We start from the raw sequence: 16,047 nt of genomic DNA on the forward strand, positions 1-16,047 counted from the left end.
TTAAGTTTAATTTTAATTATTTTTTAATTTTATTATGATTTTTTTGTTAAAGTTTAATAAATTTAATTAATATTTTATATTTATATATTATAAATTTAAATTAATAAAAAATATTTAATATTGGTATTGTATAATAAATTTTTTTATGAATTATAAACTATTAAAAAAAATAAAATATAATAATATATTTAAGATACAAAATTATTTTTATATATTATATGAATATGTGATGTGTCCCACTTAAAATAGAGCATATGACAAAAAAAATAAATATTACTCAAGCATCTCTGCATTGAAAGTTGATATCTCCAATTTTTTTATTTATTTTTAAATGCGTCCATCTCCACAATAGAGATGCCCCATTGCAGATGCCTTATATGGAAAAAAAAAAAAATCATAGATTATTGATTAAGAAAAAATTAAAAATTAAAAAAAAATATAAAAAGAATATTTTTCTTCTGACTCTACTATCCCAATGTAGCAAAATATGTTAGGGTAAGCGAGATTTTATGCCCATTCACGCATACACAGTAGCATCGTTATAGATTTTCTCAAAATTGTGCAAAAGAAACACACCCTAAATTAAAAGGAAACAAACCAATAATTTTACGACTCAGATCCGGTGCTGATTAATTAATTTCAGCAATCCATTAATTGTATTTAATATTTAATGGTGGAGATTTAATTGAAAGGTAATAATGTAATTTTATAATAAATCATATATAATACTAAAAGCTTCTTATCGCTTTCAATTCGCAGAACTCGCAACACTCACACGCGCATACTGAAACGCTGAAGAAGAAGAAGAAATCTTCGACGCCGATGAACTGCGATTGCATTTTGCCTTGTCGAAAAAACTTCACTTGAAGATTTCCCTGTATTATTTCATCTTCCTTTTTATAGAGTTCATATTTCTGCCCTAAATTCTTACATTGCAAATTACATTTCAATTTCACTAATCTGTTATAATATAGCTGCAATGTAACTTGTTTTTCATATCTTTGTAATCATTATAGTATTAATGCAATTCACTATGAAATATTGATTGAATTATACAACTCAAATAAGTAAATTACGATAAATTATATACAAAAATTTGGAGAAAATGGAAATCAAGGCAAGACACGTAAGAGATTAATTGAATATATGTGTGTTGGGGTTTAGGATTGGGGGTTGATGAGAGGTTTAATTTGAATGGAAAAAAAAAAAGATTTGTTGGTTAGCTCATGAAATTGGTTATGGCGATTGAGAAAGATATGTCTGTCTGCTGTCATGGCCCCCAAATAAGTGAAATTTGAATGTTAATTTATAGCTAATAGTTCTTCTATCTAAATTTTACATATTTGTGCACTAATAAGAAAATTTTAATATCAATGTTGGTGACTTGTGTTGACACTCAAACTATCTTATATTATTACTTAAAGTTGGTTATTATTACTTAAACTTATGTAATATGATTATAAAGGTTCATATGTGGCTTCTATTTGTTATGTGAGATTTAAAATTTGTTATTTACAGTTATTTGGCATACAATGTTTGTTGGTTGGTTTGTTATGCATGGTTTATATATATTCTTTTATATATATATATATATGAATGTTACACTAAATGATTACTAATATTACTAATATATATATATATATTCACTTTTAATATTACTAATCTTTTTAATATAAATAGGATTTAAAGCGAAAATATTTGAAATACCAAATGATGCTTTCATGTCCTACAATAATTATGCACATTTGAAAGGCTTTTCGGTGCGAATAAAGTATAAAAAAAAAATAAGAAGGTAATCAAATTATGTATATACAGTACAGTTGCAATAAGGCATGATTCAAATCTTCATCAACAAAACAAGCATCTAGCCAAAGAAATATACCTGTTAATTACTCGAATTGGATGTCCAGCAAAGATAAAATTGCAGTATAATAAAGAAGATGACACATATGTTGTCACGTATTTTTAGGATGAGCATAATCATGCTATGCACTCTCCTAAACATAAGCATTTGTTGAAGTCATATAGGAAAATTGAGAAGGACATAAGCTAATAGCTCAAATAAATGAGGATGTGGGTTTACCATTAAAAGCTTCATATGATATGATGCAACGGGCAGCTGGGTCATCAAAGTTAGTGGGCTTCACTAAATTGGACATGGTAGGAGTAATTTTTTTTTTTATGTAATATATTTATTTTATTGGTTAATGCTTTTAATTTTTGTTAATAGGTGAGGCTGATGCAATTATGAATTATTTTAGTTAACAATCTCTTCAAAAGTTATATTTCTATTATGAATATGCATTGGACAATGGGGAAAAAATTACAACTATATTTTGGTTTGATGCTCAAATGAGAATGGACTATTCAATATTTGGAGATTCGGTTACATTCGACACCACATATCGGACAAATAAAAGCTACAGGCCGTTAGGTTATATCTTTAACATGTGCTTATTTTTATTCACTTTGCTATTTTATATAACAATTATACTAATTTTCTTGGTCATTTCAGCTGTGTTTGTTGGATTCAACCACCATCGCAAATGTTGTGTATTTAGAGCTGCACTTCTATTGAATGAAACGCAATTATCATTCGAATGGTTATTCAATACCTTTATTAAATGCATGGGGAACAAGTATCCAAAAACAATTTTTACAAATCAAGATGGAGCAATATCTTCAGCCATAGCTCAGACAATGCCATGTACATATCATGTACTTTGCACTTGGCATATATTGGAGAATGCTAAAAAAAACTTGAGTAAAACATACACAGAAATGTAATATTTATGATCGTTTTAGATATATATTTCAATGTTATCAAGTTTGTTGTCTGATAATATTATTTTATAGATACACGCATAGTAGATATGACATATTATGTTATATACTAACACTATTTTTCTTTCTTTTTTTTTTGTTGTAGTTTTGCAAGGTTTTTCCACAAGCTAATATATTGTGTCAACAATGAGCAAGAGTTTGATCTAGAATGGTCTTTAATGCTATCAACATGCTTTCCAAATGGAGCTCATAAATGGATATCTTCAATACATACACTGAGGCATAAATGGTCTTCTGCATGGATGATGCAACAATTCACAGCAGGAATGAGAACTATCCAACTTAGTGAATCAGTAAATGGGGTTGTAAAAAAATATTTGCAACCAGAACACAATTTACTATAGTTTTTCAGTCATTTTGGAAGGGTGGTTGATAGCCAAAAAAAATGAAGTGTTGCATGACTTCTATGCTCGTGACCGTCAATAGGCAACAAATTTTCCAGACAATAAGATGGTTACATCAGTTGGTGTTTGTTCCGCACCATTAGTGTTCAAGATCTTTTATAACGAGTGCAACAAATCTTTTGCATATATTACAAAAGTTGTGACAAATGCAGATTTTCAAACTGATGTTCAGCACTATGTTGTCCAGAAAACAAATTCAGATCAATATGAAGATAAGATGCATAATGTCATGGTGGACTTTGGACAACGACTAATACATTGTGACTGCAATATATTCATTAATATAGGAATCTTATGCTACCATGCATTAAAAGTGATGGATGTTAATAATGCTATGGGTTTGGAAACTTTTGTGGTTATCTCTAACCATCATATCTTGAAAAGATGGACTAAAGATGCAAAGAAAGATGTTTACTTAAATTTGTCAGTTTCTGATCATCAAAGTGAGGGAGATGATTATAATATAAGATACAAAAATTTGTGTTTGATGATGGTAAGTACAGCTGGAACAATAAGTAAGGAGAAGAAATTGTATGATAATTTTGTCTTTGAGTTCCACTGAATGGTGAAAAATTTTGTCCAATCAACAAATAACACCATCAATTCTGTTGACCAAGTGATTACGGAAGATGGATTGGAAAAGAGAAAGAGAATTAGTAATGCAGTTTCTTCGAAGGGCAGAAAGAGGTTAGTGTCAATATCAAAATAAGCTCGAGACATAAAAAAGGCTAAATTGAAGAAACTGAATGGGTCCACAAGTGACATGAAAGAGTTAGAGTTGTTTCCATCCGATGAAAACAAAAATTGAGTGTTTGTATGTATAAATGGAAATGCATTTGATGTTATGTTTTTTATTTTTGTTTTTTATATATGAAAAATAATTATGTTTAACAACTTGTAGATATTTTTATAAGTTTGCATCTTCATAGGAGTGGTGGGGAGGTGGAAGATGCTGTTTATATGTGGTAGACTTATTTGATTGAATGAATGAATGATTGTGGGTTATAAAGGTTTGTTTTGTGTTTGTTAGTTGATAATTGAATTATGCTAAATAGTTATAAAGGTTTGTTATTCGTGGCTTGGATAGAATCTATTTGCAAAACTATGAAGAAGTTGATGAGTTGGAGCAGTAGGAGAAGCTAATTTGATATTAACTCAAATATGCATCAGTAAGTATAAATGGAAGTATATTCAATGTTTATGTTTTCATCTTTATTTTTCTTCTTTAATATTTTAAAAGTAATTATGATTAACAGTTTGATGTTGTTTTTTCTACAGGATTGGACCTTCATATTTCTTGGATTTGATGCCTACAATTAGTTTAAAATTTAGAAATAAATGATTTTTATAAATCTGTTATGAATCTTTATGTTTTGTTTTGTTGGTTCCATCTTATGGTTTTTCTTTAAAGTTTCAAAACCTTATTTTTTAATATAATATATGGTTGTCCTTTCAATTCTTGATTTTTTACTTTGATTTGAATATTATGTAATAATTCTTTGATGATGGCGTGTTTGAGATGGAGAGTTCTTATGCTTGTAGTTCATATTCTGGTTGTTTCCAGCTTATGCAATAAGTTGGTTGTATGCTTTCCTCGTCTCGCCATTGCTGCCCAGATGGATCCCTAGCAGCAACCCTTGTGGGTTGCTGAGCTAGGGGTTGAATACGTTAATAAGAACATAAGTTTTGTGTATGCTTGGAGTGATTTATGTTTCTTTTTATTTTTATTTTTATTTTTAAAAAAAGTTTTTACTTGATTTTGATTGTTGTTGTGTTATTCTTGGATTTAGAAAACTAAATGGTGCAAATTTGAAGAGGTGCATTGTCTGAATATTCAAAGTTACAAAGAAATTTGTAAATTTGTTTTTTGTTATTTTCTATTTTATATTTTGTTATGAATGGAGGATCATGAAGGGACCAGGAAGGAGAGCTGCTGAGAACTGATCAGAGAGTGGTTCATATTACAGAGAAGCAGCAACAACACCCAAGGAGTATTTTTTCTTCATCATCAAATGGAGTTGTACGGACCAACCAAGAGGCAGGATTTGAGGTTCCTCCTCGGCCTCCTCGGCTGCGTAAGTTATGTTGTTCAGTTTGTTATCATGCTGAAATCTATGCATTGCAGTTGTTAATATGTACTCTGAAGCTATGTTTATTGTTGCAAGGTTAATAATTGCAAGAGCAGCTGCTTGATCCACACTGCTATTTAATTCAATTCACTATTTGGTAATTTGAATTGGATTTGAGTTCTTTGGTTTGGTGTAGGGTAAAGAATAATCCATTTGTAGTTTCGAAAACTAGCAGTTGATTGGTTTATTTTATCTTCACCATGTTTGAAGTTTTGAAAGGATTTGATTGAAGCTTTGTGGGGGTAAATTGATTTGTGAGGTGTGGATTCCAGCCATGCCTGCATCTCCTGCGACGAAGATTTCTCCTCGAAAGGGGCTGAAGGAGGATAATCACAAGAGATGTCGGAGTTTGGAAAGCGGGATTCGATCATTTGAGAAGGATGATGATATTACTCTATTTAACGAGGCACAAAACAAGGAAAGGTAGAGTTTCTTGCTTCAGTAGAATGACAATTTCGATGATATTTTCTGTAAAGTCTCACATTCTATGATCTGCTTTTGAACTTAATTGCTTTATGTGTGGTTTGTGTGTTGCTCAAGTTTTTGGTGCATGTCGTGTGTTTTTTATTCACACATTTGATCATGTTCTTGTGGAGAAGGAAATCAATATATACAATATATATATGATAGCAAATGTCGCCAAAAATGTGGTCCCTCAAGCTCGTCGTCGCTAGCAATATATATATATATACAAAGATTGTCTTGCCTTAACCATTAAACACCACAAAAATCAAAATTAATATGTGGGGTTTAGATTGTTATTTCTGAAGGAACAAAATTGTAGTAGTCACACTTAGTTGTTCCTTTAATCATTTTTTCCAAACCTGTTATGGCATATAGATATGCAGTTATCAATATGTTATGAATCTTACTGCAAAAATAATAAAATGCTTGTATGTATAGCAAATCAAATGAATAATCAGCCAAAGCTCTCATATAAACATTGTTTTGAAACTATATAACATATTCGAAACTATCAACTAATAAAATAATAATTATAAATAAAAACGGCATAATTTAATAAACAACCAACAAAATTCTCCAATATAGCCAATACAATTTTCTGAATAATGTCAATTCACTCGTCTATTTTCTCCACATACTATCCATTGTATTCATTCATTTGTTTTTAACCTTTTTTGCATAGTGTGCATCATACAATAATGATCAAGCCACTTTCACTTTCCATTGTTATCAACATTTCCTCCCCTGTTACCAACATAAGAAATTACAAGCTACAAACTAGGACACACACACAACAAGGTTTGAATTTCTTTGTGCGACTAACTCCTGGGAGTGAATGCACTACCAAAAAAATGGCTATTTGTAGCGAAATTTGACCCGCTACAATTTTTTTGTTATAAAAACTATTTTTTGTTTCGGATATTTTCGTAAAAAATAAATTTTCCGGTTTGATCAACATTTTTCTTTTGTTGCAGTATTTTTTTGTTACAATTACAATAATTTTAATTTCAAACTAAATCTAAAATAATATATCATATATCATATATATATACATATAATACTTATATATTAATATATACATATTGAAATTAAAATAATTATTTATTTAAAATTAAAATTATTATCTATAATTAAAAAACTAAAAATAAAATTTCAAACATTGTAAAACAAACCCTTGAGCGCCGCCCCTCCCCCAATTCTCGTCTATTTTTTGTTTTATTTGTTCTTCTTCACTAAAAATTAAAATTGTTTTATTTTTTGGTAAGACAATTTTTTCCTTCGCAAATACGAAAGGAATTACAGAAGAAATTAAACTTGGATGGTTCTTTAGTTTTTTTTCTTTTTATAAAAATTTTTTGCAAGCTTGCCCTAACCCATTTTCAATCCTTCAATTCCAATAGCGGTCTGCGATTCTCTCTTTCTGGGTGACGGTGACTCATCCCCTAATTCAAACCAGCGCATCTGTGATTCTCTCATCTCAAGCGACCAGCGACGGTTGGTGCTCAACCACAGTCTGGATTCTGGTAAGTTTTTTATAATATTTTCTGGTCACTGAAAATCTGCTCCTGTAGTTGTTATTTTCTAAAAATCAGTTGTCCGGGTAATTCTTTTGAAAATTTTAGTTCGTCCGGTGTTGCTTTAGTGAAAATCAACATGTTTATTGATCTAATTGTTCTGCTTATGTGCGTCCGGGCTGAGTTCTGTTTTATTCGAGTTCTTTATGGAGCTGAGTAAATCGATTTTGTTGTTGTTGTGATTAACCTCCACTATTTCTAGTTAATTTCTAGTCTAAATCGATATTGCCTACAATTTAGTAGCTTAATCGAACTCTTTGAAAATCAGAAAGTGTTTTTAGTAGAGCTTAAGAATTTCTTGATGTTCTTGAAATAATTATCTAGCCAATTCCTTTTTTTTTTCTTTTTTTTTTGTATTTTGGAATAGATAATTGAATCTTGTGTTGAATCCAAATTGATTTCAACTATATTATGAATAAAAAAGAAACTTAAAAAGTTACAAATAATGAAACAGATCCCATGGTTTGATACAACGACTCTCCTCGATAGCTGAACTTGGAGATCCTTGAAGTTGATCATATGTCTGACTTTTTTAGATCTTAATTTAAATCAATTTGCTGCTACTGCTTGCTTTTTTTTTTATGTTATGATCAACACTCCAAAAGTTTCATAAACTAGAGCTCTGAAACTGCTTTGGTTGCTTGAAACTGCACTGTTTGCTATGGAATCTATTTGAATTGGTGGATCTGTAGTTCTATGCCTGTGAATACTCAAGTTTAACATCTTACACTAAAAAGGTTATTTATAGCTTACAAGTGGTAGTTTTTCACATATTGATCAACATTGCCTTGAAAGTATTGAGCTTGAAACTTGTCTTTTGAGTGTAATTTCTAGGCCAACTAGTATGCTAATTATTTTTCTGTTGAAATTATTGAGCTTACACATGAATTGATACTTGTTTTAGTTTGGTTCGTTAACCAATTTATCCCTACTTAAAAATCGGTCTCAGAACATGATAATTTTCACTTCAGAAAAACTTACAGGGCTGTTTTAGCATTATCTTAATTGCGCGTAGTAAGATTTGTGTATTTGTTCAATTGATTTCATTTAGTGAACTAAGAAGTTGAAAGTTTGTCAAAATGTGTGAACAAATAGGACAAAAATGACAAGTGCTAAAACAAGTAATAATAATATTGCTACATACACCAATTGTAGATGATGTAATATAGTCTGCGTGATTGTGAGACTGCACATGCAAAATGGCCAATTTCATTTGTACTCAAGTTTGTGGAATCATTATTTGATAGTGAAACCTTAATTAGAGATTGCAGCATCCAATTTAATTTTACAGCAAAAGGCATATTGGATATAGGTGGAGCAATTGGTTCATTGAGTTTACTGTAGGCACCATGAACAATATCTCGCAACCGCACTCTTATGAGGTATTTTCCATGAATTTGTCTTATATTCTCTAATAGTTTTTTTTTTCTCTCTGATAACAAATAAATGCATTATGAATAATTTTTTATTCATCTATCAGAGAAAAATTGTATATGTTTAGCTTTCATTTAATATAAATAATTATTCTTTATTATGAGCTTTGCTTGCATAATATTTTTTTTCAATTTGTTTAATGGTTAAAGTGGTTTAAAAAGTTGGGTTGCAGCACCTACATAATCAAGGGAGTTTGCTTGCTATATAGATAGAATATTTAGTTTGCTTCATGTTTGTTTGTTTGTGCTAGATTTAAGAATTAACTTTAGTCTCTTAGCTTACTAACTATTTGGTTTTGTAGTAGAATATGTTACTTAGATATTTAGTGGATCCATTAGAATTAATTAGCTTAAGAAATTAGATTCTTTCAATCTTGCATTTTTATTTAGGTATTCTACTATTGTTTTTAGCCTTAGATAATATGTTGTTTAGGTTCAGTTTTGTTTGTATATAATGTATCATAAAGTTTGTTTTGTAAACTCTAATTGGTCTGCTTTAGTTTAATTTAGTTAGATTAGTTATATTTTGATTTGTTGTAAATTTTTAATATACGTCATAGATTAGCCCTGCTCTATGTTTCATATTTCATTTTATCGCAGAAGATGGAATCAGTAAAAATCATTTATTCATGTGAGGGTGGGAATTCACAGGTAAAATAATAGACTTATCTGTGCATTGCATCCTGACACCTTTTCCTAAAACCTGTAGATATTTCTTTTTTATTCTATTTTATTCTGAAAGAACTTGAAGATGAAATTTTGGTTGTTGAATCGATACATGTTTAAGTTGGTTGTTTAAACAAACAACTTTCATATGTATCAAATAAATTGATTATACTGCTTGTTTTATAATTGTGATGTTGTACGGATGTTGGTCCGGGCGTCATCAAGATAGGGTATATGCCATAATTATATTTATGTTATTCTATATTTTACAATTTTACATATGCTAAAATGTTTGAGTTAATTTCTTTAATATTTTATAGCGATTAAATATTTTGTGAGTTGCTTTTTATTTTCGATGATATGCACATGTTTTCTTTATATGTCCGTAGGTTATACCATTGACATAGTGAAGGTTTTTGTCATGGCTGTACCGTTCCGGAGGCCGCGCTCATTTTACAGACGATACCTAGAGCACAAATACTCGGTGAGGTTGTCCGCGTCGAGCCAATCAACTAGATATTCAAAGATGTACGTAATCATATTTATAAGACTTTCTATTAGATTATAACTTAACCATCTCGCAAGTAAATTCTTATGTAATTTTGCACAATGTTGGCAGCTCACTTATCGCCCGTAACTGTCATGTATGTTGGTTGTTCTATAATTGTGTCGTTGTATGGATGTTGGTCCGGGAGTCATCAAGATAGGGTCTATGCTATAATTCTATTTATGTTGTTCTATATTTTGTTATTTTTAAATTTTTGTCATCAAGATAGCCTCCATCTCGACTAAATTCTTATATACTTTTGCACTATGTTTGCAGTTTGTTCGTCGCCCGCAACTGCGTGCTGTGTATGTTCAATTTGATGCTGCATGTGGCGTGGCAGTGTGACACGTGATTCTATGATGATTAACTTTTTTTTGTGGATTGATGCTGACCTCCTTTCCGTTGGTTGAACTTGCATTTTCTACTTTTTTTTTTTGTATGTTTGTTTTTATGCTTTCTCGTATATGTTACGCCGAATTGCGAAGTAGTTATGTTCCTAGACAGTGTGTACTTAGTGCAATTGATATTTTATGTAATATTCTTATATTTTATAATGTCGTTTGGGAGTTTTTTTCGTATCGTACATGTTTTTATTGAAAGAATAAGAATATTTTTTTGTTACGAAGTTGTGCTTGTTACAAATACCGTTACAAAAATTTGTAATGTTGTTTTAAATAGTTTTTTGACAATAAGCTATTGTAACAAAAATTATACCATAACAAGTGCCGTTACAAATAGATGAACATTTAATGTAACGGTTCTTTTATTACGAGAAATATCCGTTACAAATTCATCGAAAATTCAAAGTTCGCGTTACAAAAACCGTTACAATAAGTGATTAAGAAGTGCGTTAACCGTCCACTTTTTGTAACAAAAAAAGTTGGTACAGAGACTTTTTGTAGCTCGAGTATATGCACCGGTCAAAATTCGGTACAAAATCGTTACAAATAGCTTTTTATAACAAAAAATGGCCATTTGTAGCGGTTTTTTAACCGCTACAAATAGCCATTTTTTTGTAGTGATGAGAGCTAAAACAATGGTGGATGAGGTATCTAATCCGACAGCCATCTTTGCCACCCAATTCATGTAAGAATCTCCGGCTTGCCCGAGAACCAATCCTCGGTGCCCTAAATTCATTTCAACCTATCGAAGAAGAGTCAAATTATTGCACGATTTATACTAAGATTTATCGAGACCAGAGCTTACGATGCAAGAACCTGAGATATTATAACAAGCCCACTGTGAAGCAAACATATTTTCACTTTTTAACACGCTGACGATTTTCTATAGAAACTGCTCAATTGCCGCCTATTCTCCATTGCCTCGAACACATTCAAGCAATCCTGGTTTGTTGGCCATTAGCAATCACAATCTGATGAAAGGCTGGTTGTTCTGCTGCTAATGCTGCCACAACTTTCTCATCACCATCATGTGCTTTTTCAGCAATTCTTTAATCAGTTGCGGCTCCATCAGGCACATCCTCGGTTACACACCATTCCAAATTACAATATATTCATTTATAATAATAGTAATACAATATATCATAACTAGAAACAACTAATACAACTTGTCCATTTAAAAAATAACCAGTATAAACTACAAACGGTTGAAAAAATCACAACTTTCGCCTTGATATTCGTCTAAATATATTCTCTTTATAGTTTTATTTCCTCACATGTTTATTTTGTTCATTGTAAATTCTTAACCTATCCAACAAATTAGATTTATTTTCATTAGCATCTTGCAAAAGTAACTCAGCACATACCTTTGCTCTTTTTGCATTCAAATTATTCACATCTTTGAATTGCTCCAAGACACTATTTGCGATATGGCCATTGAAGTAATCCATGTATAAAGCCACCATTACACCGCAAGAATGGGTATCTGGCTGTGGGATATGACTAGGAAAAACAAATTCAAAACTTCCTTCGCACATGTAATATACAACAAGGATTGGTATTTTGTTATAAAAAATTCTAAAGAAAAATATATTCAAGATTTCTATTCCTACCTGTCATTAGCTGATTAGCTAAATGATGTCGAACAATGGTCCTAAAATAATACCACAACATTTTCATTGTTGGCTTGTCTGTAATCCAACCTTCTTTGAGGTTAAGTGAATTGAAATACCAAATTTTATATCTTGGTATATCAATACAAAAGAGCACCCAATGTTCATGTCGGCAGTAGGGAAAGAAAAACTACAAAAATCAATAAATAAACAAAAAATTAGACATTGTATTAAAGATTTCAATTCTCATCCTAAATGGTACTAAATTGAACATTCTGAATTCCTTATTTGGCTAAATAAGCCATTGAAGATCAACCTAAATAAAAAAGGTCACTTTCAGACCAATGAATGACACTTCAGCATCATATCTAAGTAACATAAACTAGTTTTGTTAACGAAATAACATATCAAGAACAAACCAAACTGTCAGATAACAAGGTTGTTATGTCGGATATCAAATAATACAACATTTTCCACAATTTCAGATTAATGAATGACATTTCAACATTATATTTTAGTAATACAAACTAGTTCTGTTAACAAAGTAACATATCAGCAACAAACCAATACTTTCAGATAACAAGACTATTATATCAAATGTCAAATAACAACATTCTATATAAAATAAATACAATCTCGTTTACTTACATAATCAGCTGAAAATGCGCACTTCCAATTTTTTCCAAGCAACTTTTTTTGAAGTACGGAATTCATGATGAAATGATTGCCTCTTTATCCAACACTGGACGTTTATTTTGTACTTCATGTAGTGTAATTTACTATTGATAATTAAAATAAAAATATGTCAATAAAAAAGAAACATATAGTAATATAAATTATAAATATATTATACTAAATAATTTATACCGCCAATATACTTGGAAAGAAAAAACAAGTCATTGGCTTCTTATTTGTCTTTGCCTTTTCAAATTATCTCCGATTAAGAAAATGAGCATAACAATCACTTGCAGTGTCTATAATATATCGCCCTGGTGCTAAGCTTTGTATTTCTTCGATCCGCATGTAGCTATTTTCATCAGACACAATTGTTTCACCATAAGCTTCACGATCAGATATATCCCATATCCAGCTCACTACCGACTCCTCAATATTAGTGAGATGACAAGCTTTTTGGACACTTTTAACATCAAGATAATATGGTGATCTAACCACCCTTGAAGCAATAAATTGCCTTTGCTGCCTTGTGTCGATTGACGATTCAACACCCTAACAAAAAAATAATAAGAATAATAATAAACATCATTGCATAATGAAAATATATATATTATAAACATGCAAAATCACATACAATGTAGTATTTTTCATCAAAGTTTTGATTCTTAAATTGAAGTCTAAGTTGCTCTTCAGTAGCACTAAATGGACCAAGAGTAGCAGCAACAAGATCCTCTTGACATTCATCATATGTCTAGAAAAAAGAAAACTTGTTATGAAAAACATATAAGATATACTACAAAGTAATGCAATCATATATAATGCATCACGTTTTTATTTTCGAGTGTAGGATCAATAATGTTTTTATCACCAGAAGATTGACTCAACCCTAATGAAAAACTTGGTCCAACAAAATTCTAGAAAATAAACAATACATAATATCAACAAACAATATTTATGAAATAACAAAATACAACATTATATTTGCTCATTTACCATATTGTCCATAGGAATCTCCATGTCACCCATCGAAGATAGAACAACAGTTTTTTCGCAAGGAATCTACAAATATATTGGAGCAAATGATCATTCCTAAATGTCAAAGTTTCAAAAAAATAGTGCATACATGCATAATATACCTTATCGAACGTCAAATAACAATATCTCGGCCCTACTTCAATAAATTTTAATTATATAAAAAACTTAAACATCATATAACGAACTTATTATTCCACATAACAGACTTCTTGTTCCATATAACAAACCTAAAAATACAACTAATAACAATATCAAATCAAACAAACAAATATCACAAATCAAATAACAAAATTATATTTACGTAATAATAAAATACAATATAAAATTATATTTTCTCATTTACCGTATCTATACGAATCTCCATATCACCTGTTGAATATTTAACAACTGTTTTTTCACAAAGAACCTACAAATGATTTTGGAGCAAATAATTGTTCTTAAACATCAGTTTCAAAAAAATAGTGCATGCATGCATAATATACCTTATCGGACGTCAAATAATAGTATCTCAACCCTAATTAATAAATTTTAATTATATATAAAAAAGTCTATATATCATATAACGAACTTATTATTCCATATAACAGAGTTATAGTTCCACATAACAAACCTAAAAATACAACTAATAACAATATCAAAACTAATAAACAAATATCACAAATCAAATAACAAAACCTCATTGTGGGTTGAACTATCTATATTAATAGATGCCTCATCAACTGTAGCTTTGCAAGGAGTCTACAAATAAAATATTATCAATATATAAAAAATCCAGTAAATATATAAAAAATTAAATAATATAATATTAAATTTCATTCAATATAAATTACATTTTCCGCATGATTATCTTTGTGTTGATTTTTCTTAGCCAATCCGTCGTTTTCCAATATATCAGCAACAAGAGAATACAATTCATACTCAGTTTCTACAATCTCTTGTCTAACAGCTAAAAGTTTCTCATTTAATCAATTTGCTTCACATTTTCAGGTATCCAACTTCAAAATCAATGCTTCTTTCTTGCGCTTGTATGTTTGTTTTGAATTTTCAACATTATCCCCTTAGCGCAAAGCATTTTCATTTTCCTAAAAAAACAAAAATACTATATTAGTTCTTAACATAATAGAACCCCTATCTTTTAATTTTCTACTATAAAAATATATACTTATACTTCATATGGCAAATAAAAAACAATAATGTTCTCTACACAAAATCAGTTCAAATAAACTTCAGGTATTAAATGTAAGGAAACAAGAAACCTTCTAGTCTTACATGCTGGGAAACAAGATGCCTATTTAGATCTACCATTTGGAATTTTACAAGTCCATCACCTTATATATAATATGTAATACATACTTTACAATATAATATGTAACACATACCTTATTTTCCTCAGCTAATTTATTTTGATTTTCATTTGGAAGCTCCCCAAAACGTTGAATCACATCAGCCAAGCGTATGTGTTTCTTAAAAGAGCAAGCAAAGCTCCTAGTCCCCAATTTTTTACGATCAATTAGATCGTAAAATAAATGCTGAAAGTAACAAAAAAATTAGAGAAAAAATACAAAAATATGTATGTACATACTATATTCACACATTTCAAACACTTACCATAAGACAATGCATATTTGTCGTCGTCTTACAAGTTGGCTTTTTGTTATCCATCAATGTACACTTAAAATTGTGAATTGAATCCACCAACTTGTCTTTTATAACAACAACCTAATTATATCTTAAAGTATCCTCAAAAGATACAAAGAACCTTAAGAATTGATTATTGATACATGGAGATGTTGATAGAATTAATAAGGTCGACAAAGAATATAGGACATAAAATCTCCAAAAGTCAATAAGACGGTGCAATCTAGAAGATTGTAATATCTCTGATAACCAACAATTTTGGATTACCGTAGAATTTCTTGTATCAAGCTCAAAGCATTGGCTAATTTCATGAACTTTGCTACAATAGTTTGAAGGCTTTACTAAATATATGAGACTTTTACCAAATCCATGTGGGAGTCCATATAGTCGAGCAACATCATCATCGGTAATATATCATTCCGTCCCATCTAAAAAAACAAAAAGCAACATCATCATCGGTAATATGCCATTCCGTCCCATCTAAAAAAAAAAAAACACTTTTTCTCGGTGTCCCAATTTCTCATTAACTGAAGCAATGGCTCACTATTTATTTTCGTTTTCCTAACATATAGAAGACCCTCAAAACATGACTTCTCAATATAGGATCTAAACTTTTCCTTATTTTC

Source organism: Andrographis paniculata, unplaced genomic scaffold, assembly GCF_009805555.1.
Source record: "Andrographis paniculata isolate CXL003 unplaced genomic scaffold, ASM980555v1 Contig22END, whole genome shotgun sequence".
NCBI lineage: Eukaryota > Viridiplantae > Streptophyta > Magnoliopsida > Lamiales > Acanthaceae > Andrographis > Andrographis paniculata.